Raw genomic sequence first — 15,894 nt, forward strand, 5'->3', positions numbered from 1 at the left:
CATGGGAACATGAGATTCTTGAAACTAGATTACACATAACAAAAATTGGCTCTTATCCTGACCCTCAAAAGGAGATTGAGCAACTCCAAGAATTTGGTGATTTAGTTATGAAAACCCAAGAGGACCTTGAACCAAAACCCAAGTAAGTGAGAGTCTCAGATACTGTACACCCTAGTACCTTAACGCCTACTACTAAGATTTGCAAACCTGTAGATGTGCGGAGTCTCATCATGGAAGAGACTAAGGCCTCCACCTCTCATAGTTTGATCCCTAATTGGTTCAAGGTATTCAGCCGTTTGCCAACCATGAGGTGCACTCTTCCCAAGGGTGGCCATAATTGCATCATCTTTCCATGATTGCCCTATATCTCCCTCATTTTTCAACCTCAATCTGTGCTCTTTTCAAGGTCCTTAATGGCCTTTACACGTTCATGCCCCCTTTTTGTGGTGGCAACCTTGACTTTCCCATTTGTGCACATTGTTGCCACCTAGCTCCTCGATATCTGTGCTCCTCGATATCTGTACACACTGTTATCATATTTACACATGGTGAATTTAATTTTGGGCGATTCTCTTTGGCATTTTTAAAATCTCTGGAATCCTATTCTTCCTCCTGATCTTGCCCGAACACGGATTCTGGTTCCTTGGCATCTTTCCATAGTAGGGCTTTAGCCTGTATCCATTTACCAACTTCCTAAGTTTTTCACCATCCAAACTCGCCAACTTAAAATTTCCTATTCCTAGCTTCCTCACAATCTTGTATGGGCCTGTCCATCTCATTTTCAATCTTCTCAAGTGGGGTCCCATTCTTCATGTAAACAGCAGCACTACATCTCCTTCCTCAAAGATCTTGAACCTTATGTTCCTGTCCACTTGCATCTTTCTTCTCTTTTGTACAATTTCCATTATCTAGGTGTTGTGCAGTCTTCTTTCATTAAGCTCTGGGAGCTGTTCAATCTTGTGCATCTCTGATTCTTCTAGAGAGAGCCTTTCAGCAGTCACTGCTATCTTGAGACATTGTGTCATCAAGAACTCCATGGGCACTACTGCTTCTAGTCCATACACCATCCTGAATGGTGTAAGTCCTGTTGCATTCTTATAAGCTATCAGAAATGCCCATAATGCCGAGTGTAGTTTCGTGTCCCAAGTGATCATGTTCTCATTTATTGTCTTGATTAGGATTCTCTTGAGGATCTTGTTGGTAGACTCTGCTTGCCCATTGGCTTGTGGGTAGTAGACTATTGACTTCTTGTGGGTAGTAGACTATTGACTTCTTGTGTATTATCATGTGCTGCTCTATCAGTTTCTTGATCACTTTGTTGATGAAGTGAGTCCCTTGATCATTGGCTATCTCTATAGGGCATCCGAATCTTGTCATTATGGTTTCATAAAGAAGCTTTGCTACAAATAATGCCTTACAGTCTCTAAGGGCCTTGGCCTCTACCCATTTTGTGCAATAATTAGTGGGCTACCAAGATATATTTTTTTCCTGTCCTTTGAGCAGCTGGTTTGAATGGGCCGATGAAGTCTAGACCCCACTTTTGGAATGACTCAAGTGGCAGGACTGTATTATGGGGCATTTTGTCTTTGGTTGCCCCATCCTCTGGCACATATCACACTCTTTTGAGAACTTATGCACATCTTTTAATGCAATTAACCACCATAGACCTGCATGGAATACCTTTTGTCCTCATGTGACTTCTCCGAAAAATGCCCACTGCTTACACCTTGATGTGCTTCTGCTAACACAACCTGGCTCATGCTCGAGGACACATCTCCTAAGAATCTGGTCGATGCCCATTTTGTAGACCTGCTGCCCAACCACTACCATGAATGACTTACTCTGGAGAGTCAACTTCTTCCTCTGATATCTAGACATGTACTCCGGAAAGAACAAGTTAGACAGGAGTTGCATCATTTGTCGTACTACTAGCTGGGTCTTTCTCCTTCTGAGAGGAAGAGCTACGCATGTGGGAAATCATCTTCCACCCCTTCTAGCTCTTCTCTTGTTTCCAATCGTGAACAAGAAGTCTGCCACTGCATGCTTGTTCTTGGGGGTGTGCCTTATGTTGAACTCAAATTCCTGTAAAAACAAGAGCATCCATTTGGCCAACTTTCCGGCCAGGTCTGGTTTGTTTATTAAGTACAGGAGAGCTTTATGATCTACATGAAACTCAAACATCTTACCCAGCAAAGTAGTGCCTGAACTTCTTGATGGAATAGATCATTCTCTCCTTCTTTGTGGTGGAGTAGTTCTTTTCCGGTCTGGACAATCTCTTGCTAGCATAGTACACTGGTCTGTACCATCCCTCCTATTCTTCTTGCATCAGGGCACTGCCAATGGCCACATCCGAGGCCTCGACAAACACATGGAACACCATGTCATAGTTGGGTTGTTGCAGGATGGGTGTGGCTGATAGTATCCTCTTCAGATTTCAGAGTGCATCTTGACAGGATTTGGACCAAACATATTCTACATCCTTCACCGTTAGGCTATATAAGGGCATTGCCACATTAGCTATAGGAACCTCATGAACCTATTGTGCCACTTGATTAGCCCCAGGAACCTTGAAAGCTCTTCGGCATTCTTGGGAGGTTGTAGCTTTACAATGATCGCAACCTTGGCTGGATCCACCGCCAGTCCTTCTACAGACACTACGTGTCCCAAGAGAGATCCACTGGTCACAGTGACAGCACATTTAGTTGGATTTAGGCTCAGTTTGGCCCTCTTCACTTTTCTAGGCACATTGTGAGGTGTGTAATGTGTTCTTCTTTATTCCTAAACACGCTAAAGTCATCCACAAACACCCTCATGAAGGTGGTCGGATATTCATATAATATTTCTTGAACTATCCTCTGGAATGTAGCAGGAGCATAAGAAAGGTGGTGAGGGGGATGGTGTGGGAAAATGGATGGGGGGAGATGAAGATTGTGCATGAAAAAGGGCAAGGGTAGAGGTGCCAAAGGGGGGGGGTTGGTTGGGAGGTGCAAAGGATGAGCTTGGTGGTGGTGGTGGTAGTGGGGGAGGTGGGGGTGAAGAGGTTCATGGGGGTGGAGGAGGCAAGCTGCCATGCCCACCATCATCGCCTTCGTCATCGTTGTCCAGGGCAAGGCTAGTTTCAGCAACATCTGCAGGGCCGTGGGTATGAAAGAAGGTGACCGCAGGCAGCAGCTTTGTTGGCAGTGAATTCGAGTTGTCTCGGAAGGCCACGTGTGTATCATCAAACTAGAAGATCCCAGTTTTACTGTCATCACTTCCAATTGCTTGAAGCACCTCTGGTATAGAATTAGCAGTCCGTCTAGGGTATAAGGGGGGAGATCGTCCGCTCGGAGAGAAAGAGAAGCGTTGTTGACGAACCACCAACCAACATCCCATAAGTAATGGAGCACTCTTGCAGAGATCTGAGAGGGGTAGGGGTGGGGGCATAAGCCTTTGGGGATGGACAGGTTGATGAATTCTGTTGGGTCAGAAGGGTAGCTTGGAGAGGATGTTGGGGGAGCTCATAAAAATTGTGAGGGTGTTGGAAGGAAAGAAGGCCATGGAAGAAGAAATTGGGGAATGAGGGTTATGCTTTGGATGGGAGCTTAGTGAGGAGGTAGGTAAAGTTATGGCGGGAGAGGGGCTCATCGAGATAAAGATCATGCTGTAAGAGGTTTAAGCAAACACTCCCCAAAAATGGAGGTCGATGAGTTGATAGGGTGTCTGTGGGGGGAGAGATAAGAGCGGGAGCTCCATGGGGTGGTTTCCATTAGGGTGTCCACCTTGGGGTCTAAAGTACTGAAAGAGGGAGTAGAGTGGGTGGAAGGGGGTTGGGTTGCCCTGGCCTCAGCCTCTCCAAGGTGCTCTTCAAGTGTGCAGACTGTTGCCTTTGAGATATCTCAGTGGCACATGAAATCTCTATAAGTGCGAGAGCAAGGAGGTCTTTGATTGTTTGGGTCTGACTTTAGGCCTCTTTGTGTAGGCTCTCTATAATAGATAGCTCGTGATGTGCCCTCTGTGCTGCTTTGTGGGCCTAAGTCAACTACTACTGGAGGTCTATGATTTGGGCAAGGGCATGCCCTAGCTGTTGTGTCTGCTCATCAAACTTTGTTTGTAGTTTCATATACTGGAAGTTGGTCTGGAATAGATCCTTAGACATAATCCTTTCTTGGGCCTTAGCTAACAACATCTCTCATTTTGGGAAACTTGGGCCACCTCTTGCTGACGATAAAGGCAATCAGTCATCTGTGTGATGAGCTCTCTTGCCATGTGGGAGAATCCAAGAGAGAAGTTTGGTATATCTTTGTGGGCTGCATGTACACTTTTTGCATAGGCTTGGCTAGAACGGAAGCTTCTAGAGTGCACCCAATGGAGAGTGTTAACTGTGTTCTATGTTGGGGAGGAAGGGCCTACCTTTGCATATATGATGACATGTCCACGAAGCGTTCTGGAGGGGGTGTCTCAAAGAGATTCCTATTGAAGGACTCCTGTTTATATCACTCTTCCTCCTTGGCGACCTTCCTGCTGCTTCTTCAATAGTTGCTAGCTCTTCTTGTGTTGGTCATGGGCTTGGTGGCGGAGGAGCCTATGCTATGACTTTGGGCTCATGATGGGGCCTCTTTGCTAGTGGGGGTTTAGGAGAAGTATATGGAGAGGGAAAAGAAGTGACCGCTGCATTAAGGCTGCTCAGCTGGATTGCAACTCTTCCCAGTTGACTGTGTAATAGAGCACTCTGGTAAGCAGTGTAGCGGGCGGCTGCCATCTTCCCTTGGGGATTGGAGCAAAATATGTGCAGCTCTATGAAAAGATAATCGGCCCAGTTCACCCCATCAGACCTTGGTGCACCTGAGCCAAGGTAGTCATGCTACAGCAGTGACGACTGAAGCGGTTTGTCCATCTTATGGTGAGTACGAATTGCAACACTCGGGCTGGCATGGAAAGATCTTCTGTGTAATATTTGCCCATTTGACACCATCCTTATTGGGCCTTCCCCTGAATAAACCTCGGGTCAGCTTTGATGCATTAGTAAGTCTATGGTTGGTCTATATGGGGGAGTGACAAAGCATCTCGGATCAATTGCACACACTGAGATACACCCAAGCCAAGGTAGTCATGCTATAGCGACTGAAGCGGTTTGACCACCTTGTAGTGAGTAAGAATTGCAATGCTCGGGCTGGCATGATAAGATCTTCTTGTGTAATATTTTCCCATTTGACACCATCCTTGTTGGTGGGCCTTCCCCTGAATAAACCTCGAGTTAGCTTTGATGCATTCGTAAGTCTGACATATGGCTGGTCCATATGGGGGAGTGACAAACATCTCAATTGCACACTGAGCTACACCTGGTGCCTTTGGCCCTCGTTATCCCATGACCTTGCCAGTATCTTGATTGGCATCGTAGGTCTCTATGAAGTATAAAGCATTGTATAGGTCTAGCCCCCATGGCTCTAAGGTTGGCAATCTACCCAAACCAAGTTGTTCCATCTTCTACACCACAGCGGGGTCTGCAGCCAATGGCCATGTGTAATCAAGAAGCTTGTGCTCCATCTTATGGTTGTTTTTCATAAGGGAATGTACTGTATGCCCATTCACCTGCTTCATGAGAGCTTCTCTGAGATGAGAGAATTAGGTCGGGTGCTTAGCGTACTCCTCGAAGTGGCCACCTGTAGGTCGCTTCCTCCGGATAAAGGTGTGATAGAGAACCTCTTGGGAGGAGTCGGATGTGTCTGACATTGTGCTGGCTGGTGGGTGAGTGTGGAAGCTCGAGAGAAAAATTTGCAATAGTTTTGGCTAGGGGAAGAGCTGAAAGTGAGGAAATGAGGGGGTGGGTTCCCTATCTATAGGTTTGGCAGAAGGGTACGACTGTGGTGGCAAATCCAGGGAACGACCATGGCACTTACAAGGAATGGTCGTGGCAATTGAACTATGGAAGCGAACGGACGTGGTAATGCCAGCAAAACGGCCTTGCCAACTCCAGTGAATGAGCGCAGCTTACAAAAGAGAACGGCTGCGTAATAGCATATACAAGAACAAACGGCGTAATAGCATATACAAGAACAAACGGCCATGGTTACAACATATACAAGAAAAACATATACAAGAACGAACGGGCACAACTTCTGATTTGGAGAAGGGAATGGGCATTCGCTCGAAAAATTGAGAACGGGCATTCGCTCTAGTGAACGAGCGCAGCTTACAAGAGAACGGCCGGGTAATAGCATATACAAGAACAAATGGCTGTGGTGGTTACAGCATATACAAGAATGAACGGGCACAACTTCTGATTTGGAGAAGGGAACGGGCATTCGCTCCAAAAATCGAGAAGGGCAAGGGGCTTTGATGAACATTTGGAATGGTCATGGCACACTTAGAATGGGCGTGGCACTTCTAGAATGGACGTGGCAAACTTGGAATGGCCAGGGCATTCCAGAACCTGAGAAGAGAACGACTATGGGCAAATGTGGTACAGCCATGGCAATTTTTTTTATTTTTTATTTTTTTACAGGCATCATGAAACAAGTTTTGTACCCAAAGGCTGTGCTGCCAACACCCCATTGTGGGTTTTGTACTGAAAACGTGCCCGATTTGCCAAAGTAAGGAGTCGATTAGGCGATAGCGAGGTGGCGGGGGTCAGTTCCTTGAGGGATTGCGAGGTGGGTGGTAAGGATGTACCTGAGGTTGAAGCAACTAATGATGGCATTGTTGTACTTTGTTGTTGCAACCTCACAATGAAAGGTGGGGGGGTTGCTGACGTTGAAGGTACATCAATAATTAAGGAGCTTTGTCATCAGTGGTAGCATGGGGGCTGTAATGTCACTATGGAGCTTCTACTTTCCTTTTTCATGGGCAGTCTTTATAGTGGATGCTGCCTTGGGTTTCCATTAACGGGTAGGGGACTGCTGAGTGACACGGAGTGGAGGTTAGGTTGGGGAGATTTGGGGACCCAAATATGACAATTTCCCTCGTAGAAGTGCTGGGCTCATAGAGAAGAGGTTTGGGAATCCACCGGGGAGTTGGTTTGGGGTATACTTGAGGGTTTGGTTGAGGGTTGGAACTCCGTGAAGACCACTTAGGCCTGCATTTGTCATGTATCCATGCGTTTCTCTTATGTAGGCAATGGAGGCCAATGACAAGTATTTGATACCTAGAGATAATCTCTTAGAACTAGTCCATGGAAGTTGCTTGGCATTTAACGAATATTCCTTTGTTGAAAACATGGATAGTGTGTGGCACTCACAAGTAGAACATCGGGGAGAATATATGATAAAGGTTTTATGCATATAGTAATCAACGATTAATATTTGAAAGAAATGAGGTTTGAGGATCTTAGGGTGGAAGATAATGATACTTAGCCATGGTGATTAGTAAGGAGATTAACACTAATGTTATGATTAACGAGAGAGAGAGATAGAATCCCGACCTTCGGTCAGCATTTCCTACATATCACGCAAGAAATCCCTCGATGCATCAAGCTCAATGTCATTAAGACCGACATCAATAGGTGCCCTGGGTTGATACCCATACATAAGCATGAACGGACTAAAACCAATAGCCATATGCTTAAACTTGTTATAGGCAAATTCCATCATCGAAAGATATTTTTCCCAATATGATAGTTTTCTAGAGACATATGCCCTCTACAATCTGATTCACATGCTCTGTTTGCCCATTAGACCGCGGATGATCAGAGGAATTCATACTCAAAGTAGTTTCCTCGTTGTAAACCATTCGGAATAAAGTAGGAAAACATGGCATTATAATAACAGGAACCAAGTATCCATCGGCGGCCCGATGTACCGTCACATCTGCTCATGGAATTATCGACGTCTCGAGTTATCGAGGAGTCATCAACGTCTCGATGAGTCATATATGTTCATCCGTACACTATCAGGTTAACTGTATGAATCACCTAAAGTACGGAACTAGAGAAAGAAATGCCAACAAAGGAAAAATCCAAATTTCCTTAATCCAAACACAACAAAATAAACTTGTTGAACTCTAAAGAAAGAGATTTCAATAAGTGAAAATGTCGACGAGATTACACTCATCAATACATACATACTATAGATAAAAGAAATTTATCTAGACAATGCCTACATTATAACTTCAAGTGAACTCAAAAAATGAGATTGTCTTTGAATGTTGAGGTCCACATGCTAAGTGATGTAAGCAAAGCAACAATCCTGAGCCCAACTTATCCCATAAGATAATATATATGAGGGATCGTTAGTGTCCCATACCACCATGATACCACACGTACATACCTTATTGATTTGAAGCTCCCTAGTATGTCGTCTAGGAAATATGAATGAAATCCTGTATAAAAGGAATAAGATGGCCTTATCCTAGACTTTCACATGCTAAAACTTGTCTCCATATACCTATGACTACATATACCTATGACTACATCAAGGAATAACTCTTTTCGAGTACATCATTAGAAAAGAATTTGAATTATTGGCATCTTTCTAATGATAACTACCCAATAAACTCAATAAAGTTGGGGTAGAAAAAATAACAATTCACCTAGATACATAAGCAACTAGGTATCTAAATTGGAATATGTACAAGAGTACAAGGAACATAGTCCAAAATTACATGCAAAAAACGAAGGCAAATGCTACCTTCAAAGCACATGAAGTTGGGGTAGAAAAAATAACAATTCACCTAGATACATAAGCAACTAGGTATCTAAATTGGAATATGTACAAGAGTACAAGGAATATAGTCCAAAATTACATGCAAAAAACGAAGGCAAATGCTACCTTCAAAGCACATGAAATTATCCAAAAGATCAAAAGATCTTTATAAAATAAAAGCATAGAAGCTCCTCAAATCCATGAAAACCATAGTTGATCATAAAAATTAATGCATGCCATTTAATGGTCATTAATCATGCCAAAAGAAGCATTAAAATTAGTGGCCAACTTAGAGCCAACTTATCAATCTGGAGTATATGAATGTGGTGTCGTTCAAGCAAAACTCCAAAGTAAGCAAGTGAAACACATGTTTGTAGCACTCACTAATACGAGGTATAATCCTATTAATAATATGCGAATAACTCGCATCTATCTAATTTCAACACGAGAAAACATACTTCAATATTAAATAACCCTCAAAAATATTAAATTCTCAAGAAAAAGAATTATCAAGATTTTTTTCTATTTTTTCCTAATTTTATAGGGCCTCAAAATATGATAATTTTGAATTCCACCAAACCTATCTTATGGCATTCCAAACTTATATTTTTTTAGAAAATTTTTAGCAATTAAATTTGTCAAAATACCATTGATATTTAAAAAATACCAATTTCTAGGATTTTTAAAAATAATTTCTAGAATATTCCTAATTTTTCTTGAGAATCCCATCGTTTACGAAATTTTCAATTCCACCTGACAATTCTCAAATCCAATGAAAATTTACAATTTTAATGAATTTTCCAAATTTATGGGTCAAAAAATATATTATAAAGGAATTTGAATGGTTACGGGCGCCCGAATGAACACACCACATGCCAATCACCAAACCCACATTTTCCAGAAATTTAAAATAACCTTTGTCTAATTTGTCACTAATTTTTAGGAATTTTTAATTAATCTCGAACATAATAAAATACGAACGGTCAAAAAATTTCAGAATCCCAATGGTTTTTCCGGAATACGGAAAGCCAACAGGAAAATGAAAAGAAAAAAAAATCAGAATGTGAAAGGTCAAAAGTTTCCGGAATCTGAAAGGTCAAAAGATTTTCTGGAATTCGGAAAGCTAATACGGTTTCTAGGAATGCGGAAAGCCAAAGGGCTCCAAGAGAAAATTTTCAAAAAATCCAAAGAATATTTTTCTCAAATTTCGTATTTTCTCCTTTTTTTCCAAGCTTTGAAAGCTTTTTTTTAGAATTTAAAAAAAATCTTTTTTTATGCTGCTAGCTCTTGGTTATGGGAGGCTTCCTTCTAAAGTTGTTCTGTAGCCTGCTCCAGCTGCGCTTTCAAATCTATATTCTCTTTAATTCTTTGCACAATAGTTTGGCTGAGAACCAAATTATTGTTTTCCAGCACTGGTGCATGGCTTCCTGCTCCTCGGTTGTCTTTAAACTCTTCATTATCACATCCCTATGGGTGGCCTTTGCGCTGTTAGGTGTTCTTGCAAGGTCTGCACTTGGTTGTTTGCCTCTTGAACTTGCTTCCAGAGTGTGGCATTGCCATCATGAAGCATATGGGTCGTGAGGAGATGGCACTGCCATACCCGTTGTTCCTGCTCCCACGGCTGCTGCCCCTTCCAATCTTGTATGTGGCAGATTCAGGAGCTCATCCAGTCCTTCCACAGTTTCTTGAAAGAATTTTTCATAATCCATATTGTGTAGGAATGAAGTCTCTAGTATCACCTCCTCGTCCTCCTCGTATTGTGTAGGAATGAAGTCTCTAGTATCACCTCCTCGTCCTCTAGACACCTCCTTTTGCTTGGACTGGGTGTATCTTCAGCCCTTGGCCTTTTGTGTGTATCCAATGGTGCTTCTGTGACTTGCACTGGGAGCGATGTAGCTTCTTCAAGTTCTTGGGGCACTTCCATTGGCACTGCTTCTACTTCAGGCTCTAGCTGCAACCTCACAGTGTGTCTGACATAGTAGAATTCTTCAGGGGAGACAGGTTTTTGAAGATTAATTGAGCTAGGCTTTGAGGAGGAGTCATTTGTTGTGATTTTGTCCTCTCTTCTCATGTGGCCTCACTAACACTGGCTTCTTGCTGCCCTAGTACTTCCTGGTATGACTTGATTTCATGTGCAACTTTAGCCTCAATTCTTTGTGTTTCTTCAGCCACATCTGGTATGAAGCCTCTCATCTTTCTTTCAGGCTTCTTTTTCCTTCCTCTCTTGATCTCCTTCATTATCGCTTTAGTCTCCATGACTACAGCTTGTCCTTCTTACATTTCTACAGTAGTCAGCGTTGGTTGCTCTGTGAGGAGTGCCAATTGCATTCGCTCTTTTGGTTCTGGTTTTGGGGGAGAGGCCTCCAAGCCACACAATTCAGTACCTGTGTCATCAGGTAACGGGTTGCAAATCTTTGATTGATAGGACTTAAGGTAGTTCGCCGTCTCCCTGTGGATGTAATAGGCCCAATCCTCCTCCTTTTCTTCATGCACCTTTGCGATTCGATTCAGTGGCACCCTATTGTACCTATCCACTGGCTTCACTTCAATGATTAGTGACATAGCCTTGCATGCCTTTTCTGTGACTTCATCCCTGATGTTCTCGTATTTAGCTCCATTAGAGTTGTAGGAGCTTTTCTTCAACATGGCATCTAGGGACATCTTGTCAAAGGCATGTGTATGTATTTTTATTAGTGGTGGGAGCTGCAGAGTCTCATGTATTGATTCTTCGATGATTAAAACTTGCTCCGTGGTTCCATCTGCTTTTGTCATTGTCCCCCTCTTGGTGGCTTTGTCGTACATGTTTATATATTCTACACAAAGTTCTCTGTTTATGTTCTGGGGGAGAACCTATGCCATCCTCCTGAGGCACACCTTCTCCAGCTTGTCTTTAACTTCTGCCTCTTCCAGAATCTGGAGGCACTCCGGGCTGTGGTAGTGCAAAGCCACCTTTCCATGCGCTGTGTGAATCTCTTTACTAACGATGGCACCATGGAAAGCCTGAGCGTATGGACCCAAGTAGTTCATCTTTGGGCCCCATGTTGGTCTTTTCTTTTGGCTCACTGGGGATCCTATCACACTAGCTTGTGTCAGCGTGGGGGTCTCTGCGGCTTCTAGGTCTGAGGTCGACATTTGTACATAAAAAAAAGATCAGTCCATAGACTGGTGGGGCATATGCCATGCCTTGTTGTTGTCTTTTTTCTTTTTCTTCTCTGTTTTTGAATGGTAAGAAGGTTAATTGTGATGGGAAATGTGTTAGTGGTGTGAGAAATTAACAGGATATGTTAGCTGTGATATGACAAGGTCAAATTAAGTACCGTGAAAGTGCGGGTGTTAAAACTGTGAAAGTGCAGGCCGTGAGGGGTAAACCCGTGAGAGTTAGTTCCATCATGAGTTGGATTTCCATGAGATGGAAATCCGTGAGTTGGAAATCCATGAGTTGGATTTCCGTGAGTTGGATATCCGTGAGTTTGCAGTCTTTTTTTTTTTGGTAGCCATGAGTTTGCAAGTTTTTTGGCGTAGCCATGAGTTTGCTAGTTTTTTTGGTGTAGCCGTGAGTTTGCACATTGTTTGATGTAGCCGTGAAGTATTTAGGTTTCATTTTTTATAAATTCGATCAATGCATTATTAGATCAGACAGAACAGAGTTTTGTGCAAGAATGATCATGAGGGCAATCAATTATTATGACATTGTTTGACAATCAAATACATTTTTGACAAGCAAAGACATTGCTCGACAAAAGCATGCAATGATGATAATTAATGATTTCAACACACGAAAGATAAGAAAACACAAGGAAAGGCCCAAGCTCCCACCTCAGCACATAGGTGTTAATTGAACTCGAAGAAGTGAGGAGGAAGGCGATGCAAGGAAGGCTTGATTTACTGCATTTGTGCACACGATGACCGGCGATTGCAAAATGACAGAAAAAGGAAAGAATTTTGGATTTATTGCGTAGCTGTTAGACTAGACGGTTGCCTTAATGAAGAATGCCACATGTCTTCCTACGATTGGTTCACAAAAAGTAACCGTTTCATGGCGCGAACTATTTTGTACCAGTTCACAGCGTGAAACATTTTGGATCAGTTCACGGCATGAACTATTTTGTACCAGTTCACGACGTGAACTATGTTGTACCAGTTCACGGCGTGAACCTTTTTGGACCATGTGTGTGCAAGCTTGATACCCTATATTTCTCTTCATGCTCAGACATGCAACCATGCATTCAAAGAAGTGAATGATACCCAATTTTACATTGTATCCATTGTATGACTAATGGATACCTTCAACTTTTTATTGCCATGGAAACCAAGGTGGTACTTTGGCACTTCTGGGGGTAGGTGTTGTTACAGGCATTTTAACTCCGTGTGAGAGTGCTTAACTCTTCCCTCCACCCAACTGAACAATGTTTCTATTGAGTCCTTTGGATTGGGGCTTGTATCAGTGTCCATTTATTGCACCTTCTTTTTCCTCCTTTCTATGTCCTTGTCCATCTCCTTGATGGAGGTGGTTACAAGTATTGGTTTGGTTATATTTAACCCGTCATGTTGGGTTGGCTTCTTCCTCCACACCAATGTTCGTGCACTCTTAGCATTGGTTTTAGTTTGGAGTTTGGGCACCCATACTATTGTATTGCCTTGGTAATAACCTTGTGCCATTAGCAAATCCTTTTGAATGCTTTGTGGAGTGTTGTTTTGTTTGGAGTACCGCCAACTTACCTGTGAAGACCATTTCTATCCCTTGTCTCCCTTTTGAACCCTCCTTGTTGATTCCTTATTGACGCCCTTCTCATCCTTGTAGAGCTGGTTTCCAAGTTGACCCTTAGGTACCCACTGCTATGTACCCATTGACTTGGGCTGCTTTTTGCTTAGGGATTGTGGAATTGATGCCATTTTTTCTTCATGAGCTTGCTTGGTGTTTCTATATCCTTAATCATGGTCTACTTTCATATGTTTATCAAGCTCCATAAGGGTATGAAAATAACATTGTTTCCCTCGTTCAACAGTGATGTCCTCTTCTTCTCCCATTGAATATAATAGTTGCTAGTGCAAATCCAGGATCGTCCTAGGATCATTTCCTCCTCCATGGAACCTACAGGCATGACAAACACCTTCCCAAACAAGGAATTATTTTTGATTGAAGTATTAACACTTAAAAATCCCTCAGTTTTTGTAGTTGTCAGGTGCACACTGCATACTTATGCATTGGTGGTTTCAAGGTGCAGTTTATCTAAGGCTACCCATGTCTCATATGAGATTAGGTTATGACTTAATCCCATATCTATCAATGCAATGCTCGTTGCATGACATTTAGCTGTAGAGAGTCCCACCCTGAGTCGCGCTGGCTCAATGTTTAGTTCCTCTTCATCTAGGAGAGTTAGTGAAGCCATGTTCACGTGCAACATTCTCTTCTCTGAAGTATTTGTTTGGCTTTGGCCTCCCTTGCCTTAGCCTCTTCTTGAGCTTGCTGGATTTTTTCTTCCATTGACGTAACCCTCCATATGTATGCCCTCAATTGTCTCAATTCTAACCGACCCCTGCTGAGGTGTGATCTCGGACACTCAAAAGGGTCCTAGGCCTCTATACTTGAGTTTCTTTTTTCTAGTGCTCCCTACACCATACATCTGGTCAAGGTCCCCCGTTTCTAGTTCTTTTTGTTTTAAGTTATTGTCGAACCAGTGTTTTCTTCGTAGTTTTTTGACCATAAGTCCATGCAATGCAATTACTCTGGTCTCATCAAGCTTATGTAAATCGATTAGCCTTTCAACTAATGCATTTTCCGTTACAATCCTTAAGCTTGGAACTAGGTATTCCATAGGCATTACTGCCTCAACACCATAAGCTAGACGGAAGGGAGTGTATCCCATCGCTACCCTATATGATGTTCGGTCTGCCCATAAGGCTGCTCTTAGCTTATGCTCCCAGTCTGCCGTTCGACTTGCTTCCAATGTTTTTGTCAAGATAGTAAACAAAATCTTGTTTGTACTCTCTGCTTGACCTCTCTGCTTGACCATTAGCCTATTGATAATAAGGTGATGACTTCCGATGGACTACTAGGAATCCAAAAAGTAAGTGATCAACCACCTCATTAATGAAATGTGAACCGGGACTAACTCTAATGGGTAGCCGAATCTCGAGATAACTTGCTCATATAAGAACTTTGTTGTTGTTCGTGCATTAGCTCACTTAGAGGCTCTGGCCCTTTGCCCATTTAGTGAAATAGTCTGTGGCCACAATTACATATCGGGCTTGTGTGATGGATGCGCCGCTAGACTAATAGGTCTAACAAAATCAATCCCCCATTTCTCGAAAGGTTGTCTGACAATAAAAGGGGTGAGTGGCATTCTGTCCCTTTGTTGCGGGATAGCAAATCACTGACATTTCTCACATCTTTTGATAAACTCTATGGCATCCCCGAACAATGTAGGCCGCCATAGTTCTGCTTAAAGCACCTTGCAAGCGGTAATCTCTCCAGCAAAATGTCCTCCGCCGGTTATCCCTGAATGTGCTTCATCCAAAATCGAGACTTCTATCACACATCTTCTTAGGACATTGTCCTTACCTAGTTTATAGTTCTCTCATAATTAATTGATAAGGTAACACTAGTTGTTGGTTCCCCATTTGGAATTCTTGACATATGATCGGCCAACACATGCTGTGTCCCCTTTCTCACCCGTAAACTGTAAAGTCAAATTCCAATAGTAATAGCAACCAGCGTGTGATTCTCCTCGTGGGGTGCAAGGCTTGTTCACTAAATATAATAAGGCCTGATGGTCCACGAAGAACATGAATTTGTTGGCCAATAGGTAATGTCGATACTTCTTGACTGCATAAACCATGACCAACCCTTCTTGCTCTGTAGTAGTGTAATTCACCTTTGTATCATTCAATTGACGAGACTAGTGAAGCAGACTGGGTAGTCCAATCTGAACTCACCAGGCTGCGCTAGTACGCATCCAATAGCAAAGTTCGATGCATCGATATGCACATGAATATAAGAACCCAATTAGGTGCCTACTTTAATCGATTATATGCTTCCTAGCATTCCTCAGTCCATTCAAAGATAATGGGTAGCTTGTATAATGGCCTGAAAATTTTAGCCTAAAAGATTATGAAGTGACGATAATACCCAACGTGGCCCCATAAATCTTTGCACACCTTTGTAATTAGTGGGTGGTGGCAGTTCCAAGATCAACTTGACCTTGATCTGTGGATGTACCGTTCTTAGAGACAATGTGTCCCAATATCACACTGTGTTTGACCCAAAATTAGCACT

This window comes from Cibotium barometz, chromosome 22, assembly GCF_041138505.1.
Source record: "Cibotium barometz isolate CiBa-2024 chromosome 22, ASM4113850v1, whole genome shotgun sequence".
Classification (NCBI taxonomy): Eukaryota; Viridiplantae; Streptophyta; class Polypodiopsida; order Cyatheales; family Cibotiaceae; genus Cibotium; species Cibotium barometz.